This window comes from Poecilia latipinna, unplaced genomic scaffold (assembly GCF_001443285.1).
Source record: "Poecilia latipinna isolate Pla-1442-1.1 unplaced genomic scaffold, P_latipinna-1.0 Scaffold1105, whole genome shotgun sequence".
Taxonomy (NCBI): domain Eukaryota; kingdom Metazoa; phylum Chordata; class Actinopteri; order Cyprinodontiformes; family Poeciliidae; genus Poecilia; species Poecilia latipinna.
The window spans coordinates 136,077-150,615 of NW_015113721.1; the positions used below are offsets into that span (position 1 = coordinate 136,077).

The window sequence follows — 14,539 nt, forward strand, 5'->3', positions numbered from 1 at the left end:
AGTCATATACTGTAGATTTAGGCACCCAGTTGAAACCAGAAGTTTACATACACAGAATAAAAAAAATGCATAAACCTTTATTTCCCCCACCGCCTGGAGTTAAATCAGTCCATTTCTTTTTTTTTTCTTTTTTTTTTAAATTCTTTTAGTCAGTTGGAATCAGCAAACACTTGACTGACCATGTGTGGAACCTTTTTGCTTCCACACCTGGAACTCACTGTTTTCTTGTTTGACATGATGAGAAATGACACAATAATGAGAGAAAGAAAACATCTGGTACTTATTCATTAATGTATATTCAAAATCAGAAGTTTACATACAGAATGATTATTGCATGCAATGAGGGAAAACCCAGATGTAATGAAAACACTGTACGTAAATTGTCATGGCACGTTCAAAACTACAGCATTTCAGCATGTTTCCACAGCTAGCAGTGGCTAATATGTCAATTTCGTTCAACCCTCAGTCACACAGCCAGTGGCATCAAGGTTAAGAACAAGAGTCCCTGTTTACTGTGTTCACTCTTAAAAAGAGAGGCTACATTTCCAGGTATTATATTCAACCTGTACACAACACAGCACAGCCATGACAATCAAGTCAGCCAGGAAGAAAAACCTCTAAAACAGTCAGTTAATGATCTGACAAAGTTGGAGTGTGAACTTAGGTTTTCTAGAAATGTAGAAGTCCATCTCTTTGTTCCTCAATCTCTCCCATCTTGCCATAATTTTTGTTTCTTTCTTCTACCATATGGCTTCCCCTAATGAGTGCTGCTCACGTCCCGCCTTCCTTTTTTGCTTCTCCAAGGAGAAAAGAAAAGCCATTCCTTCCTATGTGATGCGTCCAACAGCTCCTCTAGCAGCAGCAGCCCAGCAGAGTATCAAATGAAGCATGCTAATAAGACTGACATTGTCACTGTGCCACAGGCAACATGGGGGATCATCAGTAGTTAATTTTTTTTATTTGTGGCTTCATTTTGTCCATCACAGTGACCACCTCCAGATTTTTCTGAACTGAAAGATTGTATTATGTTGAGAAACTTTAGTTGATGTTTGTTTCCTAGCGACTGCAGTGATGGAGCATGGCAGTTTGACGGAAGCCACGTGACTGTCAGTGTTTCACTTGTTAATCTTGTCTTCTAAAAGTTGAATTACAGTACTTACTGTCCAAATCAAGGAAAGTTTCTTCAATGATTCAGGCTAAAAGTTCAAAATAGAGAAGGAAAAAAAATCTTTCAGGCCTGCAGCACTGATTTTGGAAATGATTCACTTTAAAATAGGGTTAGACTTTTTTCTTCTGAATTTAAAACTTTCTGTTCAGACATCTGAAAACAATATTACAAATTAGTCCATTCCCCCTGAAAGTTACCACGCAAATCAGACACATGCAGTCTGGAATAGAGATGTTTCCTAATTAACACAAACACCTTTTCATTCCAATGATCCAGTGATTCTTGCATTTCTATTTTTTTCCTGACATATTCGGCCTCTTCACATGAACTTCATGAGTGTGACTCGTGCCTCTGTTGTTCAACATCTCATAGCCGTGTGTATCTTCCCATCCAAGTCAGGAAGTGGCGATTGGACAGCAGAGCTTTTGTCCAGTGAGCATTTAGCTGCTGAAGTAGTCTGAATAAACTGAGGGGCTTTTGTGTGGGCTGGAGGTGTTGGTGTGTGTTTGCAGGCAGCGCTCAGGCTTCAAGGACCAGAAAAGCAAAGACATGCACTGTTTTTATTTATTTTTTTTTTATCCTTGACTATGAATGAGAATATTTTAATTAAATTTTAATTCAATTCACTTATAATATGCCGCTTCACAACTAATTACACAAAGTCAATTTGATCCTAGCTTTCAAACAATTCAGTCAAGTTCATGTTTCATATTCAAATTGGTCAAAGCTTCTGGCAGCATAACTACAGAGATACCACAGGATAACATACCTCTATGGAACTACAGCTAAACCAAACAGGAACGTTTTAAGCCTAGCCTGATAAGTAAGCAGGGTGTCTGCCTAAAACTGGGGGCTGATTCTACGGCAGAAAATCTGCCTTACGTTCTGCTGGTAGAACCTCGAGGAACCAACAGTAAATCTGCAGTCTGAGAGTAAAGTGCTCTGTTAGGAACATATGGACCAATCAGATCTCTGATGTGTTATGGAACTAATTATTAAGTTATTAAGGGCTTTATGTGTGAGAAGGAGAATCATAAATTCTGTTCTGGATTTGACAGGGAGCCATTGGAGGGAAGTTAAAACAGGAACATGCAGAACGGATAGAATTAGGCTGAAAGGTATGTTGTTTATAGTGGATTCATGGTTGTGCAATGGTTTTTTTTTTTTTTTGGAAAAGTTACTAATTACTTTTAAACATAAATAATCAGTATTTATGTTTAAAATAAATAAAGGCTTTATTTATTTTATATTTATTTTATATTTATTTATTTATTTTAAACATAAAATCCAAAAAAACAACTGGATTGTTTTTTGGGGGACTAATCTGTTAGACAAATAAGATTTAAACCAGCCTGGAGCTGTTCCATTGACACCTTTATGTTCAAGTCATTCTAGAGAATATTTAATAGCAATTGTGTGAACAGCAGCACTGAGATCTAGTTAAACCTGAACAGACATTAGTCCATTATCTGAAGCCAAGAGAATATCATTAGTAACGTTCAGCAATGATGTTTCAGTGCTGTGACTGAAACCCTTCTAACAGGTTGTTAGTTCAGATACTCACACATTCTATTATTAATTCTCAAGGATTTTATTTAAGAAAAGAAGATCTGGAATTGACTAACACTCTTTCATGCAGAGAAGGTTTCTTATGTAAAGGGTTCATCATGCCAAAGCATACAAATAAGAAAAAGTTCAACACACTGGTTTACATTGTTTTTTGCAAAAAATTTGTAGCTTCAAACCGAAGAAGCAATCAGAGTCAAAATAAGTCTCTACCACAAAACGAAATGGAGACGTGCACCAGATGAACCTAAAGAGCTCTGAGTTCTGCAGCATGGCCTCGGTTCAGGGTGTTATGAGGACACAGCCAACCTGAGAAAGATTTACTAGAAGGAGCTGGTAGTTGGCAGGTAGTTTCTTCAGCTACCTGCCAAGTACCAAGATAAACAGCAGGAGAGTGTTCCTGACATGATAGAAAAAATATGCCACTGGAAAGTAGGGCTGCACAATGTACCACCAGTAAATCATTATCGCAATATTCGTATCACAAAGAACTGTTTGAAGTGCAATCATTTTTGGCTAATATATGACAAGTGTTTTGAACGTGCATTTTTCATGCTAATATGATATTTAGCCATTTGGACGGAGTTTTACAGCAGCAGATGCTCACAGCAGACATAACTAACAGTGCCCAAAATGCTAAAGGTCACAGGGTGTAGGAAGAACAGATGATACATAGAGGAAACAGGATATCATCTATTCTCCTGGATGATGTTATCATCCAGGAGAATGAGATAATAATTCCCCAATATTATCACCAATGCAACATTTTCTAAACTCATGCATCCCTAGTAGAAAACTAACCCTCTATTTATTTTGAGGGACTCTAGGTTAGGGTTGAGACACAAGAGCTGATCAGATACTACTCCTGCCATCGCGGAACAGGTAAATGAGGCCACAGTTCACCAGAGCTGGACAAATAACCAACTGGAAAATTCGTTCCAGCATTCAGACGGTTGGGTCAGAATTTGGTGTTAAGGCATGGAAAATATTTTCTAAGGTTCCCAGAATGCCACCGACCACAGCACGATGATACATAATGTCACAAAGCTCACACATTCTAAAGGTATCTTGGACATCTTTGGGCTGTGGTGGAACAGAAGATCTGCATCATGGAAGATCAACGGTGTAATGCTAACAGGTTAGCATCTCTCAGGGATGTTTCTGACAGCTTGTCCTCTTGCCTGACCTGAGGCAAGAGTTAGTTTGGATGAGTTCTTATTAAGGCATGGACTTTAATGCAGTAAATTTTGTTTAATTAAATACATAGGTTTTAACATGTTAAAATTTTTAATGCAATTAATCATTAATCTGAACATACAAAAGTACCGAGCCGGAACCTTTGTATCTAGGTTTCAGGTACGCCCATAAATCTGATGCACTAGCAACATCCACAGTCAACAGCAAAGGACGACAAAGCTGCTTCCCTTGGTCCACTGGGGGTTAAGTGTTGCTTCTAGAAATTGTTGGACACAGGAAAATACTATTGTTATCTTCAAGTTGTGCTAAAAGTCTAAAATTAGCATCTCACTGCTGAACATGAAGCAGCAGCACAGATGTCCCTAACGCTAACGTCAGAGTCCACAGTCCACATTTCTACCGAAGTTCGAATAATGCTCAGGAATTCCTGAAACACTGGAAAGCTCAATGGATATAATGGAACTTTGAACCAATCTGAGGGTGGAAGAACCTAAGTTACAGATGAAAAACAGTAGAAATCTTTATTGTTAAGCTCAAATGTCTATTTATTCAATAAATTACTAGCGAAGAGTTTTTGAACTAAAAATGTTGCCTGTTTTGTCAATATTTATTTTTCAATTAAAATGCAATTAATTAATTACAGATCTGCAATTAATTTGATTAAAATTTTTAATATAGTCCCACCTCCGCTCAGACATATTCTCGTGTGCTTTTTTGCATAATGCTATGACTCTTCAGTTCAAATGGATGATCTCAGGTTCAGGAGAAATAATTGCAGGTTTAGTCAGTAACAGCAAAATCACGTTGTACCTCACACTGGCTGCTGGCTCCAAACACACGTCTTGTGACCGCAGCTCAGCACCACATCTATTATCCCAGAGTTCATCAGCTAGCCGAGGTAGGAAGTCAGCAGGAGACTGACTCGATTTGAATTGGACACGACTCGAAAATTATTCTCCTGCAGTTGAGTGTGCATGTTAACGGCACACTGCAGGCCTGTATGAGAGCGAGTGGCCTGCAAACACAGGGCCCAGTGTACGTGAGCACACACTGCAGGGGGAGAGGAGCAGAACAGGCTGAAAGTCATCACAAGAAAGGCAGGAGTGTTACAGGAGAGCGCTGGAGTTTAGAGAGATTGAAGGGAAATATTATGATTATTAATACACTTTTGAAGTTGTATTCAGTAGACTTGCCCCTGCAGTGAGATAAGTGTACTTACACTGCCAGCAGGAAAGATTGGCCTTCACCCTCTGACAACTTGGTGAATACCAAAAGCAGGATCTGTAAACAGGCTTTTTCAATAAAACACTGTGGCCCTAGAAGTTCAGCAGTTATGTGAGAAACATTGACACTTGTAAATAGTTATTCCCTGAAACTGTGTTGCTTTGTTTATTTATTTGCATTAATTTGTACTCTTTTACCTTTAGATCAGTGTTCCCCTACCCTGATCCTTGTGGCACACTGCCCTGCATGCTTTAACTGTTTTCTTGCTTCAGTCCAGGTGATTTCAATTGACAGGTGTTTGCTGAACTGCAATCAACTGAATCAGGTGTCTAAAACAGGCAGGATAGAGTGCCACAAGGACCAGAGCTGAGAAACACTGCTTTAGATCATTTTAGGTTTGTTCCACAAATGGCGACAGGGGGAGCTGTTCATGTGCGTTTATGTTCAGAAGAAGTATCAGTAGAAGTCACATTATTTGCACAGAATACGGCTTACCTCAGGTCTTCACGGAGACTAAACAAAAACACCAAACAGAAAATCATGTGGCAGTCCCAAGTTCGATTCCCATCCCCGAACCAGGACTTCTCTCTCTTCCCTACTTGTTGTTGAGGTGCTAATGAACACTAGCCACCAACAGTCATGTTGGGGCATTGGATGTCTTATTGAACTTTCGGAGATCAAAAGATCTTTAAGAGTGTTGGGGAGAGCATATGTCATGTTATAATCTCATTCTCCCCTCCCCTCCTGCCTTCCTCACTCAGTTCCTGCAGACTAGCAGCAGCAGCAATTAGCAAACACCTACTGACAACAACTTCTCAGTCCAACGTCACTAACAATGGTGGTGAGTGGCATCATACAGGGGCATTGCTATGATGATGTGCTGAAGGTGGAGTGTCTGAAACGGCAGGAGCTTTTGAAAGAAAGAGACAGAGATTTAATTGAAGTTGTTATATATATATAGCATTTTCACAACAAATGAAGATACACTGTTTATGAGATTGTACTACACAAGTGCACTATGTTCCTGGAAAACACATAATCTCTCTTTTAAGAAATTTGTGTCCAATCACTTCATTGAAGATCAATGCTTTTGGTATCAAAAAACCCCCTCCTCGTGTTGGCAACAGCCGTCCTCCCAACAACCAGGATCTGCTGATATATTGCAGAATATCTGGGGGATTTTAGACATGTCTGGAGGGACTGATCAGACCAAACAGCTTAATGGTAAAAACGAGAGCCTCATCAGGTCTTATGTGATTCTAATCAGCTCTGCAGACACACTGCAGCTTTGTTCTGCATGGGCCTCCTGCTTGCCTGTGACAGTGAAGACTCTGAGGCCAGAGGTTTCCCTGGCAGAGCCGCGCTCCGCCTGATCCCCTCAGGGCTAAATACAAGCCAGCACCTCCCCACAGCCCTCTCTGTGTCTTCCCATGCCCTGGCCAGTCTGTCCTGTAATGGGTTCACTCTCCCATGCAATCCTTTCACTCTTCAATGCTCTGAGTATCTCTTTTGCTGCCTTTTTCTCCCCCCCCGCCCCTCACCCTTCCTCCCAGCCTCCTCGTCTCTGTTCCTTCATGAGTGTCTCCATGACTATAGACTAAGGTAGATGGATGGATGGAGGTTGGGGTGGAGTTAGTTGGTGTTTATCATCTGATCTGATGAGGCCCATGAGGAGCACATTATGCTTTACTTTGTCTCAGTGATCTGAGCTCTTCCTGCTTTTCTCTTCAGAACAGCAGTACAGGTTCCTACTCACGTCTGACATCACAAAACCCGAACCTGCAGCACAAATAAGCACATCACTTTCTCCCAGTTGGCAAAACTATAAAACATTTTGTTACGCATTATGTTGCAGCACAGAGAGCAGAGCCTTTCTTCTGTGCCATTCTTCTGCCTTAATGTATGCATGTGACTGGTTAGGCTGGTTGAACACAGAGTGGTGAGCAACAGAAAAGAGATGGAGGATTGCGCAAAAGCTGTTGCATTATTCATCATGTTGGATAAGGTTTAATTAAAAGTGCTGCTCGGCATTGTGAGGGGAATGAATGTGTGTTTTGCCTCGCCTGTCGCTGCCTCATTCACGTTCGCCATGCTCGACTTATCAAAGCTGGGCCTTCGCCCCTCCTCTTTCGCCGGCATACGTTAGCATAATTCCGGAGCTGAGAACTTTGGCGTTACGGGGAGAGGCAGAGCTTCACTGAGACGATGCTGGAACTCACTAGGATTCTGTAAAGAATTCCAACAGATAAAAGAACCCACAAGGTGTTTATGTTGCTCCTGTGTGTCTGTACGTCATCATCACACTAGAAGCAAGTGTGTGAACTTCAGAGTTTCTTTGTATTTCTTCCCTCAACAAACCTATCAAAGAACATTTAAAGTGGAGGAATTTTGTCAGATCTCCTCTCTGACTCTTGATTCCAAACATTCATCTCAGCGTTCCATGTAGCTTTACAGTGTTTTGTTCTGCCTTTGTTCTCGTTTGCAAATACCACACACACTCAGGCACACAGGCAATTTAGGGAGACCAGTATGTGTAAAGTTATTGAACTCTTGGAGGAAACCAGAGTCTGCTGAGAAAGTCTATTCATGAACAGGGAGGACATGCTAATTCATTCAGAAGAGGAATCCTGTAATCATTTAAACACAGAACCTTTTTAGAGCCAGTGCTGCCTTGCATTCAGCCTAATGTCAACTTCCCAATCTATAAATCTGACTCAAAAGCATTTTGTGAACATTGTTGATAAAAAGTATTCACTATTTCTGATCTTTGATTAGTAGAGATGAGGCTTGATAGGGTTTAACAAAAGAGTATTCAGCTGAAATTAACTGGAAGCACAGTTCACCGTTATTCACTTCATAACAGGGGATATTAAAACTCAAAACAAAATATTAGACCATGTGTCTGGTCTATTAGTGTTTTTAATTGTGTTGGCCTTAGACAGGTTAGATTGGAGCTAACCCACCCTCAACATTTGATGAAAAGAAGTTTTTCCTTTGGCTCAACAAAGACCTGGTGCCAGCATAGAGCCAAATATTCTAGACCTGAGAGGAAACTGAATAATGTGGGAGGAGTAGGAAGACCCTAACCACTAATTCTACCTTCCAACTACCAGTTAGCTGCATGAAAAAGCTTGTTATTAATCATTTGCTATCTATTTGCATTAATTTCAGTATTTAGGATGATGTGAAGACTGTAGTCTAGTGAAACTACCTAACGGAACTATGAGGTAGATTAATAATTAGCTGTTTAACAAGTTCTGTAGTTTACAGCAAAAATGCTTTAGTTTCACAGTCTAAGTTTAAGCATGCATTCACACCACCCCTGTTTAGTCCACTTTAACTGAACACTAGTTCCTTTGCCTAGAAAGTCAGTTTCATTTGGGTGAGAATGTGTATTCAAATTCTGATGTGGACCAAAGAAGCTAAATCTGGTTTGCCTAAAAACCCAAACCCAAACTTCTTCTGAAGTGAACTTGAGTGCAGTTTGAATGGATATGTGAACACCAAGCGGACCAGAGACCGCTCCAAAAGCAAGAAGGTACAAGTGTACAATCACAAAATCACATGTGTTTGTGATTTGTACAATCACAAACACGTGGGTGTTTGTGATTGTACAAACACCCATGTGCTTCAAAACAAACACATGGGTATAGCGCTAGCAGGAAAAATGGCTCACTGTCTTTTACCAAATAACAAATCCTACCGCCCTCTAAAATCTGACACTACCACATTTCCTGACAAAGGAAGTTGCGCTCAGTGTCTTCTTCACAGGTTTCCATGTTGTGTCTTTCAAGTGGTTCTCGGTGCAGCGCCACCACAGGTGAGGAGGAGAACACGTTTTTCAAAGTTTGGCAGTGAAAACATCCATACAACCCCAGTTGAACTGAATCATTTTGCTGCAAAGAAGCAGTTTGATCTTGTCATTTGTTGCTGGTACTTTTACTAGGCCACAACAGTCATATATTAATGCTTGAGATAATGATGGAAGTAGTTAATTCCTTGACTATTAAGACATAGCTCTTTAGTTTGAGTCTGACTTCATCAATCTTTTTATATAAGATTTTTGACAAACTATACAACTTGTAAGTTTGATTTTATTTTTATTGCTGTGTTACTTGTTTGGAATATGGAAAATTGTATTAGAATTTACTGCATGAATAACAACTGAGTAGCCAATGTTATATTAAAAGTTCTATCTATAAGTAGTGCTGCCACAAACAACTAACAACTCCACAGGATAAGAACAAATACTTAATATCATCAGGGCAAATGGAACTGTATCAAAAATCTATTTCAGAGTAGAAAAGCTTTTTCTGCATGATCTGAATAGAGTCAAGACAAAATGCACAACCAGCATAATTCCATGAATTACCATATTTTCATGGTGAAAATGCTTAGTGTATTTAATACCTTTTTGCACTGACACTTCCACCAACGCAAAACTAATTCTATTCATGTTTTCTAGCCTAAATATAAACTGTTCTGCATGATTTCACCAAAGGGAAAGAAAGGGCTTTCTGAAGCCAAATTTTTAGATTTCCCACTTGGATCCACAAAATGGTAACAAACCGAAGTGAGAACCATGACACCACCATGCGTGGTTACGCCTTCATTAAGAAGAGCAGAAACAAGTCTTCATGTAAAAGTTCCAAATCACCAAATTCTTGTGGTGGGTTATGGAAGGTTCATGTCTGGTTCTGTAGAGATTGGATGCGTTCTCCAGGTATTCATGGGGATTCTCTGGTGAATCTGTGTCAAGGTTGGTTCACAATAATAAATAACATCAAGTTACTTTAGCCAAAGCAATTAGACATTGAAGAAATCAAAGTAAATACATTCAACTAAACTCATGTTGACCAAAGTCAAGATGTTTCCTTGTTGACTGAACGTGATTAGCTTTTTGTCGTACATATCAACAGCTGTTTTAGATCGACCTGAGCTGAGCTGAGGTACAGGTTTACGGAGACATACACAATGAAGATCTTCTCATTTAAAGTCAGGCAAGTGAACTTAATCCTCTGTTATTGTGCTTAGGATGCACAGCATGAGGTGTGTCAGAACAGAGCAGTAGAGGAGTGGAAACAAAGGCAGCCAGCCTAGTCAAAGATGGAGCTCTGCGTGGCCTGGAGGAAAACCAGCAAACACACTCATCTTCAGCACACACGCACACGCACACACTTAAAGGCCTGAACAAAGGGGAAACAGGAGGTATAGATTGACTCATCGTGGTGGGAGTACGGTGCAGTGATTTCACGGCTGGTTGTTGGCTAACAAGGCCCTGCATCGCTCTCTGCACCGCGGGGCCTGTTATTAGGAATGTGTGTGTGTCTGCCTGTCTGTCAACAACTGTGTGTGTTACCTGGGAGACAGACTTAAAGCCCCAGCACTCTGGGGCAGAAAGGAGTGCTGTTTGGGAGGTGTGGAGGGGGTGGAGCAGCCCAGCTCAGCCTGGACTCCTGGAAAGCCCAGCACCGGGGGCTGTTTGGAGGCTTATTAACCCTTTACGCTGTTTACCCAGTCAGAGCCATGCCTCTGTTCTCAGCAGGATGGAGCGTCTTCCTCCTGTTCAGGATAAAGCCCAGCAGCCCCTTATCCCCAGAAAGCCCCACATTTTTATTCCGTTTCCATCTAGGAAGATCTAATGGTTTCGTTAGCTTATTTCTCTTTTTCTTTGCTTCATTGTCTTCCTCACCCAGAGAGAAAACATTCTGCATTTTCTTTTATGTAAATCCTAACACCTTGGGAAGGATTCAAAGTCAACTCTCCACCACTTTCCCTCTGCTTGGCCCATCAGACACAAATAGCCCCTAAACGTTCCTGATACCAGCTTCTAACACACAAACAAACACATCAGCATCATGACTGTAATATTCATAGTGGTGTCATATGATCCAGTCAGCTCTGACCTACTTTTGTCCTGATGGGTATGAAGCAGTTTGAGGGATGCAGCATGTTGGTGTGGGTCTGCACTGCAAGCTGCAGGACAGCTGCTTGTTTAAATCTGATCGTCATTTCATCTAGACAACTTTAACATTGTTGTCTGGAATTCAAACGAGTTTTATGTGAGTTTTGGTTTCGTGTTACGTCCCCCTGTACCAATGCAGTGCTAATGTTAGTGCTTTTAATTGGGATGCTCTAAATTCTCATCCATCCCTGCAGCTGCCCTGCTGAAATTCTTATCAGATAAATGAAATCTTAGATTACCATTTTCAGATCCAGAATGTTCCAAACAGAAGTTGAAGGTTCATAAGGTTAAAACTGAGCCCTAGTGATTTATTCAGTCTGTCTGGTGTTTACTGAAAGGTCAGACATGTCTTAAAATATTCCAGATTTCCTTTGAATAATTTCTTATCTATGATTCCTTTGACTTCATCTCACTCATATTGAAAAAAGGCAGATTACATCACAGCGATACAACGAATCAGTGGCTATGCTAACTGGCCTTAGCATTTACAACACACGCCACACAAGACTGTGATTGGCAGAACTAAGACCTGCTTCCTAGCTCTGGTTGGTTGTTTCTAGTTAGCACTGGCAGAAGGCAGAGGAGCTCATTTTTTCACAGTATCTGTTTCATACTATCACAACAGGGTGACAATTACAAAAATATATATATTTTTATAAGTTACATACTGCAATATAATAATATAACATAGTATATTATTATATCTGGCTCGGATGTGCAAATTTCAACCCACCTTTAATTTCAGTCTGATGCCAACTGCAGGTGTAGCAGCGCCTCAACAAGCTGTTATCACTAAAAGCCCAGGTTATGGTGCTGCACTGCACAGCAATTGGATTTTTGTTTTTTGTTGTTTTTTAGTACAGGTTCTCAGACATCATACAGTTTTCTGTTTCTTTTTCGTTGTGTTTACATTTGTATATGCTGGTGCTGCAGACTCCTGCTCTGACAGAAAGCAACATTACTGTCTTTAGAGGTCAAAGCCATCTAACTGTATGTAAAAGAAGTCTCAGACTTTGTTTAGGCCATCTCCGCTGGAGTGTGGTGATGGAGGTGGGAGACATAAGGAAGCGCGGCTGAATGCTGCAGCATGTTGCTTAAGTTAGGCTCTATTGATATAGAGTCTCTGTCTTCTAACTCACAGGAAGAAAGTGAAAATATTCCATTTAGAAATGCTCATCATAGCCCCCTCAGTGCCAGACCTCATGCTTGGAAAATGAATTATACATATGCTTGATTAACCAGCTGAGTCCCTGTGCACAATCCCTGAGCAAACACATGCTTTTTGGAATAAATTAAATCCAAAGGAAAAAAAAATCATCTTCAGCATCAACAGGAGCTTCTAAATAATTATGTAAATATGAAACAAATTTCCCAAGCAGATATCCTCCTCTGCAGTCCTCCTCCGTCATTCTTATGCATGCCCCGTAAATTAACTAAACTATGCAGATCGTTATACTTACACAAAATAGGCTAATTAATACTCTTGACAATAGTGTTCTCCAGAGGGGGTGATGCTGAACTAAATCTTCATCACACAGAATTGGAAACCCGAGGCCGCACAGCAGCGGCACGCTGAGCGCTCTCTGAGTGGGGGTGGAGCTCATGACGGCTCCTAGCTGCCACTGGATCTCACAGGAAGTCAGCCAGGTGCAGCACTGACACGGCAGCACTGCAGTTCCTCCAAGTCCAAAAACCCGCTTCTACAGCTGTAAGCTGAAGGCTAAACTGAGTGAAGCCGTGTGCTTCTGTGCCAGGGCTGCATTTGAATATGGATTATGGAATGTTCAGCTGGTGGGGAGGAGGGGGTCAGACTGCCTAATTACATACAGACTTATAATGACCGTCCCCATCTCATTTTGCATAGCTCTTTCCTAAGACTTAATGAGGAGAGCGTAATCTCTGCTTTTTTTGTGTAAAATAATGGAAGAAATTCATAATTGCATGAATAGATTCAACAGTTATTATTTTACCCTCTTGTTTACACCAAGGGAGAGTCCTTGTCAGGTTTGCCCACATGCAGAGGGAGTGGGGGGGTGCTTATATTTTCAGAGAGGAAATTGGATGGACTAGTTAGACCACACAATAAAAAGCAAATATTCATACCAGTGAGAACAAGTTATGTTATATTATTTAACTCATTTCATTTGATTTTTGTTTTTATTTCATTTACTCAATAATAAATATGAATATTTCATGTAACAACCAAAATGAACCATGAAAGAAAAGGAGCAGAAATAATATAAACTTATATCTGCCCTTTATTATCATTGAAAGAAAATTAGTTATTCAGCTCAGAAGACTGTTATAGACATATTCCAAAAACACACAAAAAATAGACAAAAACATTACTTCTCAATGCCATCATCATCATTTTCAAACAGTACGGTTGCCAGAGATGGATAAGATAGGTAAATCTTACTTTAATTATATGCTTTCTGTCAGTAGATTCTGGCTTAATTTTGTGCTGTACTGATAAAGATGGTTACAAATGTCAAATGCCTCATTCTCATATGTGCTCTCGTATGTGTTCTTTCTGATGAAGGAGAAGCAGGTCGTCTCATTCCTCTACAGATATTTATTAAGAAAATCAGGGCAGTGGTCCATCTCAAGCAATGACAAATTCTGGAAAAGGCAACAATCTAACATCCAGATCTTAGTTACATGCCTATCCACCGAGATAAACATGGTGCACCAGTTCCATAGTTATTTCTTGCCCTAAATAGATACATTAGTAGCTGTGTTTCCATTAGAAATGTATGCAAAACTTTGTCTCTAGTCCCATGTCAAAAAACGCAACTTCACAATTGTGGTGTTTCCATTAAGTAAGAAATTAAAATCACCAGGAATACGTTTGTTCACGTAATAAGCCATTAAAGAAACACGTCATCCCATAATCCCGCAACTACTTCCTGTCATCATCTTCTTCATGGTTTGCGCCAGTGGTAACATCCTGTAGCTCGTTATGTCACTCATACGATGTGTAAAAAGTGTTTTTATTGCAGTTTTGCAAAATAAACCCAATTCAATTTGGTCAAAAACAACAACTAATGTCAGCACCAAAACGTATCGAGAAATGAGACAGCTTTGAAATCTGCGTGTTTCCATTAGGCAAATTTATTTTTGATATGTCAAATCGCGCAAGTATGTGGTCAATGGAAACGTGGCTACTGATAGCATAATCAATAGTGTGACATACTTCAGGATCGTTTTAAAAAGATAATCCACTTTCGCATTTAACTATCAATATACCTTACCTTGGTATTGTAAAGAACAATATAAGATAATCCTATCTGCTGAAGTCCAGTCCGGTCTGACCCACCTGGCCGTAATTAACTAAAACTCTGAGGCCCAGCTCCATATATTCCCATCCTCTGTAAACTGCACATATAAGAGTATTCATACCCCTCTAGGTATCAGAC

General features: G+C 40.2%; 1 protein-coding gene across 2 annotated transcripts in view; it reads left to right on the forward strand.

The window, feature by feature from the left end:
• The window catches only part of cdk14 (cyclin dependent kinase 14), a 152,873-nt gene that overhangs the window by 121,159 nt on the left and 17,175 nt on the right, over positions 1–14,539 (forward strand). The gene's annotated exons all lie outside the window — the stretch shown is intronic.